This window comes from Erpetoichthys calabaricus, chromosome 15 (genome assembly GCF_900747795.2).
Source record: "Erpetoichthys calabaricus chromosome 15, fErpCal1.3, whole genome shotgun sequence".
NCBI classification, from domain to species: Eukaryota; Metazoa; Chordata; class Cladistia; order Polypteriformes; family Polypteridae; genus Erpetoichthys; species Erpetoichthys calabaricus.
Genome location: NC_041408.2, coordinates 19,725,079 through 19,737,255, shown reverse-complemented (window position 1 = coordinate 19,737,255; position 12,177 = coordinate 19,725,079). Strand labels below are relative to the sequence as shown.

General features: G+C 43.0%; 1 protein-coding gene across 1 annotated transcript in view; it reads left to right on the top strand.

Moving 5' to 3' along the window:
* crip3 (cysteine-rich protein 3) overlaps window positions 1–12,177 on the top strand; it is a 129,837-nt gene that overhangs the window by 86,376 nt on the left and 31,284 nt on the right. The gene's annotated exons all lie outside the window — the stretch shown is intronic.

The following is a 12,177-nucleotide window of genomic DNA, read 5'->3' as shown; positions in this document are numbered from 1 at the left end:
GTTGGGCAATCATTAATAAATATTTGTGAAACTCAGTTTTCTCACGCAGGTTTCAAACAGTATTTTGTCATTATTTGTTATTTGTATGCTTCCTTTTATTGGATTAAAATGTAATCCATGTGACTATCGGTGGATGGACACACGTTATGATAGCTGTATGATGCCACTCCTAGTGTTCTCCTTTCTTTTTTTTTTTTTTTTTTTTTGTCCCGATTTTTCTTCCGAATACCAATTTATAAATACTTTATTAGATCCCATTCTGTGGTTTCCAGCACCGAGTCATCCTCAGATGAAGACCTCAGGAAGTCTAATATGGCTGCCTTCAGCAAGGGAAGGTTTGTTCTGGACTAACTCTTGCCATAAGATCATCTTTCAAGGGGGATTTCAGTTTATTTAACTGCAGTATAATTGAGGTCAAAGAATAGCAAAAAAATAAATTCAGTGTGGAGTTAGGGCTATTGCTAAACATAGTGAGCAATCACAACACAAAGATTGAGGCTTTAGACTGCCAAGTTGCATCTATAACTTTCAAATTAATAGGTCTGAAGGACAGAAATCAAAGAGATGTCTGTAATTAGGCATCCAAGAAACAAAGAGAAAGGTCTGATGACTGAAAGATGTCAGAGTATACAGTCTATTACTATATGATGAAGTGGTTTCTTGATTATGCTTAGAAGTAAAGTAGTTCTCTGGAAGGCCCATTAAGTCCTCCGCTACTCCTTTTGAGGGCCTGTGGGTTCATCTGTTCTCCAAATTTAGACATAGAACAGATCAAGCCAGGAAGGCAATGACTCCTTCAGTGACAACAGCTCGGAAAGTGGAGCTACAGCTGTTTCTTTTGTACCATTGTACATGTCAAGTTAACTCGGGAGACCTCATTTGTGATGACTTGAAACAAGTTCTTGAGGCTGTTGACTAGGCCAGTGACTCATTTACTCTATAATGAATTCTTCCAGGTATTTTTGCCCCTAAATTTACATTGACCTTTTTGTTTCTTCTGGTGCAGATGTGTCCTTTGCTGCTTATTCTGTTTGGTTCAGCAAAAATGACTTTAAATTGCACAGCTCCTATACAAAGGTCCAGTGACTCTTTTCACAAAATGCCAATCTGCACCAGTTCTATGCTGATACCATACTCTTAAATTTTGTATGATTTTCTGCTGCCACTGTTAATTTGCCTTTCATTTGGACTTGTATGCACAGTATATACTTGCACATTGTTACATTACTGTTATGATTGACAATTGGGCCCTCCGTTTAAACATTAAGAGATTAAGCAAGTATGGTTACCTGTGGTGGGGGAAAGAATATCACTTTCTTACAAGAATCCAGTCTATTAGCTAAAACATATTTTTATTTGAAGGGAAGTGCTGTTTTGTTGCTGCTTCTTCCTCTGTAAATTTGCTTAAGTGCAGTGTGATCACTTTCAGGTTATGCTACACTGGAATTGAAACATTTAGGTGTGAGAACGATTGGTTATGGAGCTGACAATGCTAGCAGATTTTCCAATTTACTGATAGTAAGAGGTGGAAGAAAAATTGCATTGAGCATCACTTATTCACCAACTCTATAATGGCCTTTCGTCTTACAAAAGCTAAGCAACTCCATTTACATTTCAGAGGTTTTGAATTAATCATTGGAATCTGTACTAATTCATATGAATCTATAGACTTGTTCAATTTGAAAATTTGTATATACTGTTTGGTCTGCATTGCCGGCAGTAAGTCGAACCCATTTCCAGTTTACAATCCAGCCCAGCGTCTCTCCATATCCCTGCTCTTTAGCGGTCCTTTGGATCATGGGCATTATGGGGTTCTCATGCCTCTGAAATACACACGTGATAACCTTCTGGTGACATCTTTTGACGCTGTCAGTATGTGCACACAGGGTGCCCACCCACTTGCTCGCCACACTAATGTGACGTCACCTGCCCACTCTTCTCTTCCTGAAAAACATTTAAAGACACACTCCCCTGAACACACGCATTCCACACAGGACTTTCAATGCACCTTTTGTTCCAAAAGCTTCCGAGTGCAGAGATATCTGAACGCACATTTAAAAAAAACACAACACTAAATGAATTATGCAGTGTGAACATTGCCAACAATGCTTCAAAACAACTCGCACTCTCAAGAAACACGAACTCATTCCACTCTCACCTTCAATTGCACATTTTGTAACGAGGACTTCACAGGTGAGATCGATCTCCACAACCATATGCAGATCCATTCAACACAAAGATTTGTATGCAAAATGTGCGACAAACACTTTCACGCACGCAAATACCTTACTAGCCATCTCAAACACTGCTCCAAAACCTTCACGCACCAGAAATCTCTCAAAGCACATTTAAACACCCACTCCACTGAACAAAAGCATTCCAAACAGATCTTTCAATGCACGATTTGTTCAAAAATGTTCCGAGTGCAGAGATATCTCAACATGCATTTAAAAACACACTCCACTGAACGAATTATGCAATGTGAACATTGCCAGCAATGGTTCGACACAACTCATTCCAATTCCCTTCAGTGTAAACGCAGCACTAAATCGTTTATGCACAAACATCGCATTCAGTTTACTGGAGTGTAAAACTATCACATCTGCAACCTCACAAACTGTCCTTATTCCCCGGATATGCCTGACCCCGTCAGATTCAAATTTGCCTTTTACTTTTACCCGAAGACAATTTCCTGTTCGATTGGCATTTGCGATGACAATTAATAAGGCACAGGGACAAACTTTCAAAAAGATATGCCTGTATCTGCCAAAACCAGTCTTCACTCACGGACAATTGTATGTTGCTCTCTCCAGAGTTCCATCTTTTCATTCACTTTCTGTTGTATCCTCAAACCCTCCCTTTTTAAACAAATGTGTCTTTCCAGAAGTGTTCAACCATCAATAAATAATTATGCGGCGTTTGTTATGCCGCGGGTTCACTATTGTGTTGTATTTTGCTCTCTCCAGAGTTCCATCTTTTCATTCACTTACTGTTGTATTCTCAGACCAACCCGTTTTAGACAATGGTGTCTTTCCGGAAGTGTTTAGCGTTCAATAAATAATTATGCATGAGATTGAGCATTAACAGGTCTGCGATGCCCTTGGATGTCCCGTACTGCACGCACGCTACACTAAATGGATCAACCGGGGCTTGCATTTGTTCCCCACAAACGAGGAATTCCCAGGAAGTGCGGTTCATACGCTCACACTGATTATGTCCCTACCCTTTGTACACTAGTTTGAAAATTTGTTTTGCTCCACGGAAGAGTTTTAACATGCAGAGCTAAAGTCAGCAAATTATTGGAACTTAGACCTTAGGAGATGTGACTTTCGTGCTTGAGCTTTGGCTATCAAACTCAAATCAGCACTTCTTACCAACTAATCTAGTTAAATTAGTCTTTTAATATTACAGTAATCCCTCCTCCATCGCGGGGGTTGCGTTCCAGAGCCACCCGCGAAATAAGAAAATCCGCGAAGTAGAAACCATATGTTTATATGGTTATTTTTATATTGTCATGCTTGGGTCACAGATTTGCGCAGAAACACAGGAGGTTGTAGAGAGACAGGAACGTTATTCAAACACTGCAAACAAACATTTGTCTCTTTTTCAAAAGTTTAAACTGTGCTCCATGACAAGACGGAGATGACAGTTCCGTCTCACAATTAAAAGAATGCAAACATATCTTCCTCTTCAAAGGAGTGCGCGTCAGGAGCAGAGACTGTCATAAAGACAGAGAAAGCAAACAAATCAATAGGGCTGTTTGCTTTTAAGTATGCGAAGCGCCGCGGCACAAAGCTGTTGAAGGTGGCAGCTCACACCCCCTCTGTCAGGAGCAGAGAGAGAGAGAGAGAGACAGAGAAAAACAAACAATCAAAAATCAATACGTGCCCTTCGAGCTTTTAAGTATGCGAAGCACCGTGCAGCATGTCGCTTCACTAAGCAGCTGCACAGAAGGTAGCAACGTGAAGATAATCTTTCAGCATTTTTAGACGAGCGTCCGTATCGTCTAGGTGTGCGAACAGCCCCCCTGCTCACACCCCCTACGTCAGGATCAGAGAAAGCGCAAGAGAGAGAAAGAGAAAAGTAAGTTGGGTAGCTTCTCAGCCATCTGCCAATAGCGTCCCTTGTATGAAATCAACTGGGCAAACCAACTGAGGAAGCATGTACCAGAAATTAAAAGACCCATTGTCCTCAGAAATCCACGAACCAGCAAAAAATCTGCGATATATATTTAAATATACTTACATATAAAATCCGCGATAGAGTGAAGCCGTGAAAGGCGAAGCGCGATATAGCGAGGGATCACTGTATTTGTTCTTAGCTGTTCATTTAGATATGCATTTAAACTCTTTCTACAGGGTGGCCACCATGTCCATATGCTTTCTAACTTAAACTTGTCTAGAAATTGTCTGTAGGCCTCCCTCCATTTACTGCACGCATTTCACTTTTTTCCCCATGCTGTTCTGAACATCTCCCGTGTTGATGGTTGAAATGTCTAGTAAAAAAATAAACAGGGAAAAATTAAAATTTTTGTGGAGAATCGAAGGAAGCATACAGACAGTTTCAAATAAAGCTTAATCATCATGCAAAGGGTCTTTGTGGCTATCCAGTAGACGTTCTCACGCTTCCTAATAATTCTGAGAAAGGAATCTCCTTGATAGATTCTATGACCAACTAAATTTAAGCAGGCTTTGATCTCTATGGGCAAGAGTCAATATTGTCTCCTACCAGCCTTTTTTTTTTTTTTAACAATCCGTTATCTATCCCACTTTTTCAAAATGTAAACTCTTGTATTTTATCCACAAAAAATTAATTCCTCATTGACCTTTAGCATGAACAGATCCTGAAACAGGGAAAGGACGCTTCTAAACGTTCAAATTACCACCGGATTTCCATGATGAACTCCAATGCCAGGCTGCTTACAAAGTGAATAAGATTACTTACCAGACACTTGAAATCAGTCCTAAAATACGCCAAATCGTTCTTTCCAATCAGACCAATTTCATTCATAGCCATCTTGTATCTGCTGCTTCCATGTTAATGGTCTGACACGGTGTTTATTAATGTGATCAAGACCTCTCCTTTTGACCTTATTTACAAATTTAGTTGTCTTTCAACCTTTTCAAATTTAAAAAGGCATCAAGCAAGACTGTCCACTTTCTCCCACACCATTTGATCACCGTTGAGGCTAAGTTCAAAGTTCTAAACATTTCTAGAATCCTTTTCCTAGCTAATCCCTGCTATTGCAATTGATTTTCTTTTTATTTAAATCCAAATCTTGCACACATCAGAATGCATGCCACTGTTATTTATACTGTCAGCAAAATGACAAGCACATGATGTCCCCTGCAAGTCATGCTGCCTCCAGTGGGTATTATTGCTAACCACAAAATGCTTGCCTCCATGAAACCAGGTGGTACCCATGAGGCAAAGATGCTTTTAAATGGCTAAGTGGGCATATCACAAAAGTAATGGTGTTTATTAACATTAAGAAAAACTAAACCAATATTAAAAGAACTTTTGATCTTCTCTCTTCCAAGCTGTCTGTAGTTCGTCTACACCACATATTCTGCTTTAAATAAAGCTGGGCACAGAACTTTACCATCATACTAGATTTAGAGAGATGACATCTGATCCTCTCTCCTTTTACCCTGAGATACTCACTGTTTCTTTTTAATATGCCATTCTTCTTAAAACATCAATTATTTGCCAACGTACTTGGTTTAAGTTTTTAACCGTGTGTTTGGCTACTAATCCCAGCTCTAAAGGTAACTGGTACTTTTCTCCATATGTTTTGATGCTGCCCCCATATTGTCCTTCAGCTTTTGATACTCTAGACCAGGGTCCTCCAACTCCAGTCCTGGAGAGTTACTGTGGCTGCAAGTTTTCATTCCAACTCCTTTTCTTAATTTAGTTAATTAGCAGTAAAAACGAGTCACTATTTCCCTTTATTTTAATTGACTTTTCTTGAGTCTCTGACTGCTGAATTGAATCTTTTTTTCCTTAAATGGCACTTAAACATATAAATTTGATGTAAGTGAGCCAACAGATGACCAACTAAGTTGGGGCCTCAAACTCCAACCGACTTCACTTCATTCAGTTTCTTAATTTGAAGCCAATTCTCGTTGCTAATTAAACCTGTTATTTAATTCCACTGCGCTCATTCTGCCATGGCAGACATTTCTAAAACTGTTGATTTTCTTTTTAAGAGCGCTATCAAAATGTTTCGCGGACCTGAGCAGATCAACATTGCTGAGGCCTTCACCTTTCTTTATTTTCAGTTATTGTGTGATGGACACAGGTTGTTGTTTATGTGTTGGTTCATTTTGTGTTTTAATATTGTTTGGTTGCTAATTAAGGAAAAAAGAAATAATTAAGGGGCCTGAGTCTTAAAATTAAGGGAGAGAGTTAATTAGCAGCAAAATGTGGTCACTAATTAAGATAAGGATTAGAATGAAAACCTGCAGCCACAGTAGCTCTCCAGAACTGGAGTTGGAGACCTCTGGCCCTCTATGTTCTTCTTACTTTCCACAGCACAGCACCCTTGATCCCCTTGGGATCTATTTTGGCCAAGTTGGCACTAGTTTTTAATTGTAAATCCCATATGCATCTCTCTTAATCACTCGACGTCTTCTGTTTCCAACCTGCTGTATCTTGACTTCTGTAGGGATTAACGGCTCATCTGGTTTCAGTAATTAGCGGCTCTCTGCTCTTCACCTGGTTGGGAGCTGAAAGGCCAACTTGCTTCTCATTCTTTTTTTAGTTTCTGCCCTGGTGGTGTGACTGCCATGCTCTGCCTTCAATACTATAGCATCTTTATTATTTTTCTGTGTTGTTATCTATCTTTTCTCTTTCTCTTCCAGTCTTTGATTTTCAAATACCGTATCAGATACCCATGGAAAAAAATTTAACTGCATCTTTAATGTGTTTTAATCTATAGGCACATGCACATTTTTAAAATTGTTTTGGACTGAATCCATTAGATACTCCTTACAGCAGTTATGAGTTTAAAATAGAAATGAACAGTGGCAGTAAATGTTTAGCTAAATGATTGAATGAGTCAGATCGGCACTTCACCAAGGAATTTTAATAGGCTAGTGACCCTCTTTGCTTCTTAAAATATTTTCTTTACAGCCCTTCCTCTTCAGTAACACTACCAGTAAAAATTTCTGGCTAAGACAATGAATGACATTTAAGAGAAAATATCTGAGTTTTAGACATTTTTGCTTTATGTAGTTTTAGCTTGTAGTCCATTTCATCATAATTTAAACTTTCTCCTACTTGGTATGTTTTCTGATTATGTGTTGTCTATCTGTCAATTTTTGTGTTTGCATTTTCTTTTTCTTTTTTTTTCAAAAATCCGTCCATCCATTATCCAACCCGCTATATCCTAACTACAGGGTCACAGGTATCTGCTGGAGCCATTCCCAGCCAACACAGGGCTCAAGGCAGGAAACAAACCCCGGGCAGGGCGCCAGCCCACCGCAGGGCACACACACACACACACACACCAAGCACACACCAGAGACAATTTAGGATGGCCAGTGCACCTAACCTGCCTGTCTTTCGACTATGGGAGGAAACCCACACAGACACAGGGAGAACATGCAAACTCCATGCAGGGAGGACCCGGGAAGCGAACCCGGGTCTCCTAACTGCAAGGCAGCAGCGCTACCACTGCGCCACCATGCCATCCCACTGCAAAAATGCATATGGAAAAACCAGACAAAAAAAACTTTAAATGGGAGTTGTTTTGATTTTATTTAGCAAAAAAATCTGCCAATGGGGTGAGCAAAATTTACTTGACGAGATTTCTTAAAGTAAGCCATCCATCCATCCATTATCCACCGCTTATCCGAGGTCGGGTCGCAGGGGCAGCAGCCTAAGCAGGGAAGCCCAGACCTTCCTCCCCCCCGCCCACCTCCTCCAGCTCCTCTGGGAGGACCCCGAGGCGTTCCAAGGCCAGCCGGGAGATATAATCCCTCCAGCATGTCCTGGGTCTTCCCAGTTCTCCCAGTGGGGCATGTCCGGAACACCCCCCCCCCCCCAGGGAGGCATCCAGGGGGCATCCTAACCAGATGCCCGAACCACTTCCACTGACTCCTCTCAATGCGGAGGAGCAGCGACTCTACTCCCAGTCCCTCCCGGATAACTGAACTCCTCACCCTATCTCTAAGGGAAAGTCCAGCCACCCTGCGGAGAAAACTCATTTCAGCCGCTTGTATCCGCGATCTTGCTCTTTCGGTCACTACCCAAAGCTCATGGGAATGTAGATCGACTGGTAAATCAACAGCCTCGCCTTTTGGCTCACCTCTCTCTTCACCACGACGGACCGTTGCAGAGCCCGCATTACTGCGGATGCCGCACGGATCCGTCTGTCAACCTCCCGCTCCATTCTTCCCTCACTCTTGAACAAGACCCCAAGATACTTGAACTCCTCCACTTGAGGCAGTACTGTGCTCCCAACCCGGAGAGAGCATTCCACCCTTTTCCGGCTGAGAACCATGGCCTCGGATTTAGAGATGCTGACTCTCATCCCCACCACCTCAGTCGGCTGCGAACCGCTCCAGTGAGAGCTGGAGGTCACTGTCCGATGAAGCCAACAGAACCACGTCATCCGCAAATAGCAGAGACGAGATTCTGAGGTCACCGAACAAGAACCCCTACCGCTCCTTGGCTGCGCCTAGAAATTCTGTCCATATAACTTATGAACAGAATCGGTGACAAAGGGCAGCCCTGGCGGAGTCCAACCTCAACAGGAAACGAGTCCGACTTATTACCGGCAATGCAGACCAAGCTCCTGCTCCTCCTGTACAGGGACTGGATAGCTCGTAACAACGAGCCTTGTACCCCGTACTCTTGGAGCACACCCCACAGGATGCTTCAAGGGACACAGTCGAATGCCTTCTCCAAATCTACAAAACACATGTGGACTGGTTGGGCAAACTCCCATGCCCCCTCCAGGATCCTGGCCAGAGAGTAGAGCTGGTCCAGTGTTCCACGGCCGGGACGGAATCCGCATTGTTCCTCTTGAATCCGAGATTCGACCATCGACCGAACTCACTTCTCCTGCACCCCTGAATAGACCTTACCGGGGAGGCTGAGGAGTGTGATTCCCCCTATAGTTGGAGCACATCCTCCGGTCACCCTACTTAAAAAGGGAAACCACCACCCTGGTTTGCCAATCCAGAGGCACTGCCCCCGATGTCCATGCGATGTTGCAGAGACGTGTCAACCAGGACAGCCCCGCAACATCCAGAGCCTTGAGGAACCCAGGGTGAACCTCGTCCACCCCAGGGGCCCTGCCACCTCAGAACTTTTTAACTACCTCGGTGACCTCGGCCCCTGTTATGGACGGGCCCCCCCCCAGAGTCCTCCAGCTCTGCTTCCTCTAGGGAAGACATGCTGGTGGGATTGAGAAGATCCTCAAAGTATTCCTTCCACCGGTCAATAACTTCTGCAGTTGAAGTCAGCAGGGCCCCATCTTCACTGTACACAGTGTTGGTGGAGCACTGCTTTCCCCTCCTGAGGCGCCTTGACGGTTTCCCAGAACCTTTTCGGTTCAGACCGAAAGTCATTTTCCATGGCTTCCCCAAACCTTCCTCCCTTGCCCGAGTTTTTGCCTCTGCAACAGCCGATGCCGCCATGTGCTTGGCCCGCCGGTACCCCTCAGCTGCGTCTGGAGTCCCACTGGTCAACCAGACCCGATAGGACTCTTTCTTCAGCTTGACAGCCTTTCGAACCTTAGGTGTCCACCACCAGGTTCGTGGATTTCCGCCACGAGAGGCACCGACAACCTTGTGGCCACAGTTCCGTTCTGCTGCTTTGACAATGGAGGCTCGGAACATGGCCCATTCAGACTCCATGTCCTTCGCCTCCCTCGGAATGAGGTTGAAGTTCTACCGGAGGTGGCAGTTAAAGATCTTTCTGACTGGTTCCTTTGCCAGACATTCCCAGCAGAACCTCATTGTTCGTTTGGGTCTGCCTGGTCTGTCCGGCAGCCTCTCCCGTCATCTGATCCAACTTACCACCAGGTGGTGATCAGTTGACAGCTCAGCCCCTCTCTTCACCCGAGTGTCCAGACATAAGGTCGCAGATCTGATGACACGATTACAAAGTCGATCATCGAGCTGCAACCTTGGGCCAAATAATAAGTAAGCCAAATAATCATAAATACAAATGTTTTGATAAGTCAATAATTCTTACAATAAGGAAACCAAAATATAATGCCATGATATACTGTAAGTACTTCTTACTTGCTTAGATTTCATTTTTTGCAGTGAAAGCAACACAGAAAATTTGGTTATCCTAATTGCTGATGCTTGAAATATATTACTTAAATTCTGTAAAGAAGCGAGTGTTGTTATCAGGATTATTCATTGACTGTCCCTTGAAATGTTTGGGCCAATGCTTATAAACAGATTAAAAGTATTAAGGTTGAAGGAAGAAGAAAACAACTGGACTTCTGCTTCTGAAATGTATGCGAGACATTTCCAGCTTCATTATTATTATCAGATAAATGTTAGCTTTTAACTGCAGGAAATGTTTAGCTGTAATTGGATTTCTGTTATAAAATTGGGGTTAGCTCTCCGTTAGTCAACTTGCTTTTGCACAGTATTGTTGTGTTGTCTTTTCCATATCTGGTACATCAACAAACACAGAGCAGCTTCACTACAGATATTTATTTAAATAAATCTTTTGCTCCCCAAATTCCTTGTCAACTCTTTTTTTTGTAATGCAACTTAAATTCTGCAAAATACAGATGAAAAGAAAAAGAAGCTAGAAAAACTTAGGCTTTGACACAAAAAGTGGCTTTTTTAGTCTTATTTTTATGTTGTAGTAAAACAGTTAAGAATATCACTAATCCTAAGTAAACAAAATTGTGTTTCAGTCCTATGTTTGTAGAAAATGTAAATTTATATTTTTCCACTCCTTCTTGTACCCACTTTTCTAGTTTCGGTTCACAGAGTGAATTTGCCTATTAAGAAAATGACTAAGACAGGAGCTAGCGTCACAGGAAATGCCAATGTATTATAGACATTGAAACAAGGGGGCTCTGCCCCCTGCTCGCTTCACTTGCCTACCCCTGGCGTTGGGTATCCTGAAATACATTGTTTGTATATCCGTCAATCGATCTCGTTCGTTTTGAACCCATGTCTGCTTTGCTTCCACAGTTTCAGATGCGTGTTTACTTCTCTCCGCAGTGGTGCCACTCACAATATGGCGGTGACGCCTGTGCCTTCACTCCACAGTAGTGCCACTCACAATATGGCGGTGAAGCCTGCGCCTTCCGTACTTTATGGACCCATGGGGCCTCCGTAGCCTCTTCCATTTGAATCTGGGCTGCAGCGCAGAGTCCTCTTATTTGTGTGGCTGTGTCGGTAGTCGTTAGCTATTGGCGCCTTGTTGCTCCACTACTCATTCACGTCAGTTGAGCTCTTTTGTTTTTGGGCCGTGACTCCTTCGTGCGCGGTGGATAAGACTTTGCGTGCGGTTTATGAGACGCGCGCTATACGCGCCTGCGCAGTACGTCTCATGGTCCCATCGCCGTGTCCCTGCGTCCATGCCATCCGGTTTACCATTCTCGGTTAGTAATATGGATGCCCAACTCTGGGCCAGTTTAGTATTGTCCTACAATTTAACAGGATACCATTGAACTGTGGAAGGCAAGTCCAGTCAATAGACGGACCTAATACACTTCAAAGCACTACATACTGTATAACTGGGAACTGAGTCGGGACTCAGAGATGGCAGCAATATGTCGAAATAACATGTTTGCTCATTAGTTCATCTTTGTAAGATTTTTTTATTATTGGTTCAACATTAGACATGAGCAAATCAAGGTTATAACTGCATAGTCTTACATAACAAGTAAGCCTGCTATTCGCTAGCGAATCGGAAATCCAAGAATGGCAGTCAGTTTCTGTTCCGTCCGATATCTGGATGGATGACATATCATGGAGGGTGGGTGCGTCTGGGGAAATGTCATTTAATTAAATCAGCATATCTGTACTAAAGCGGTTTCATTTTGTGGAGACGTGATTCCGTTGCCTTTGCTGACACCGACTGCTGGCAGAGTGGAGCACAGCAAGTTCAGTTTACAGGTTGTGGAGTTCGTGTGCCAGCCACGGAGTCTGGGAAGCCGCTGGGTTAGAGTCTGTGACCATTATGTGCTCT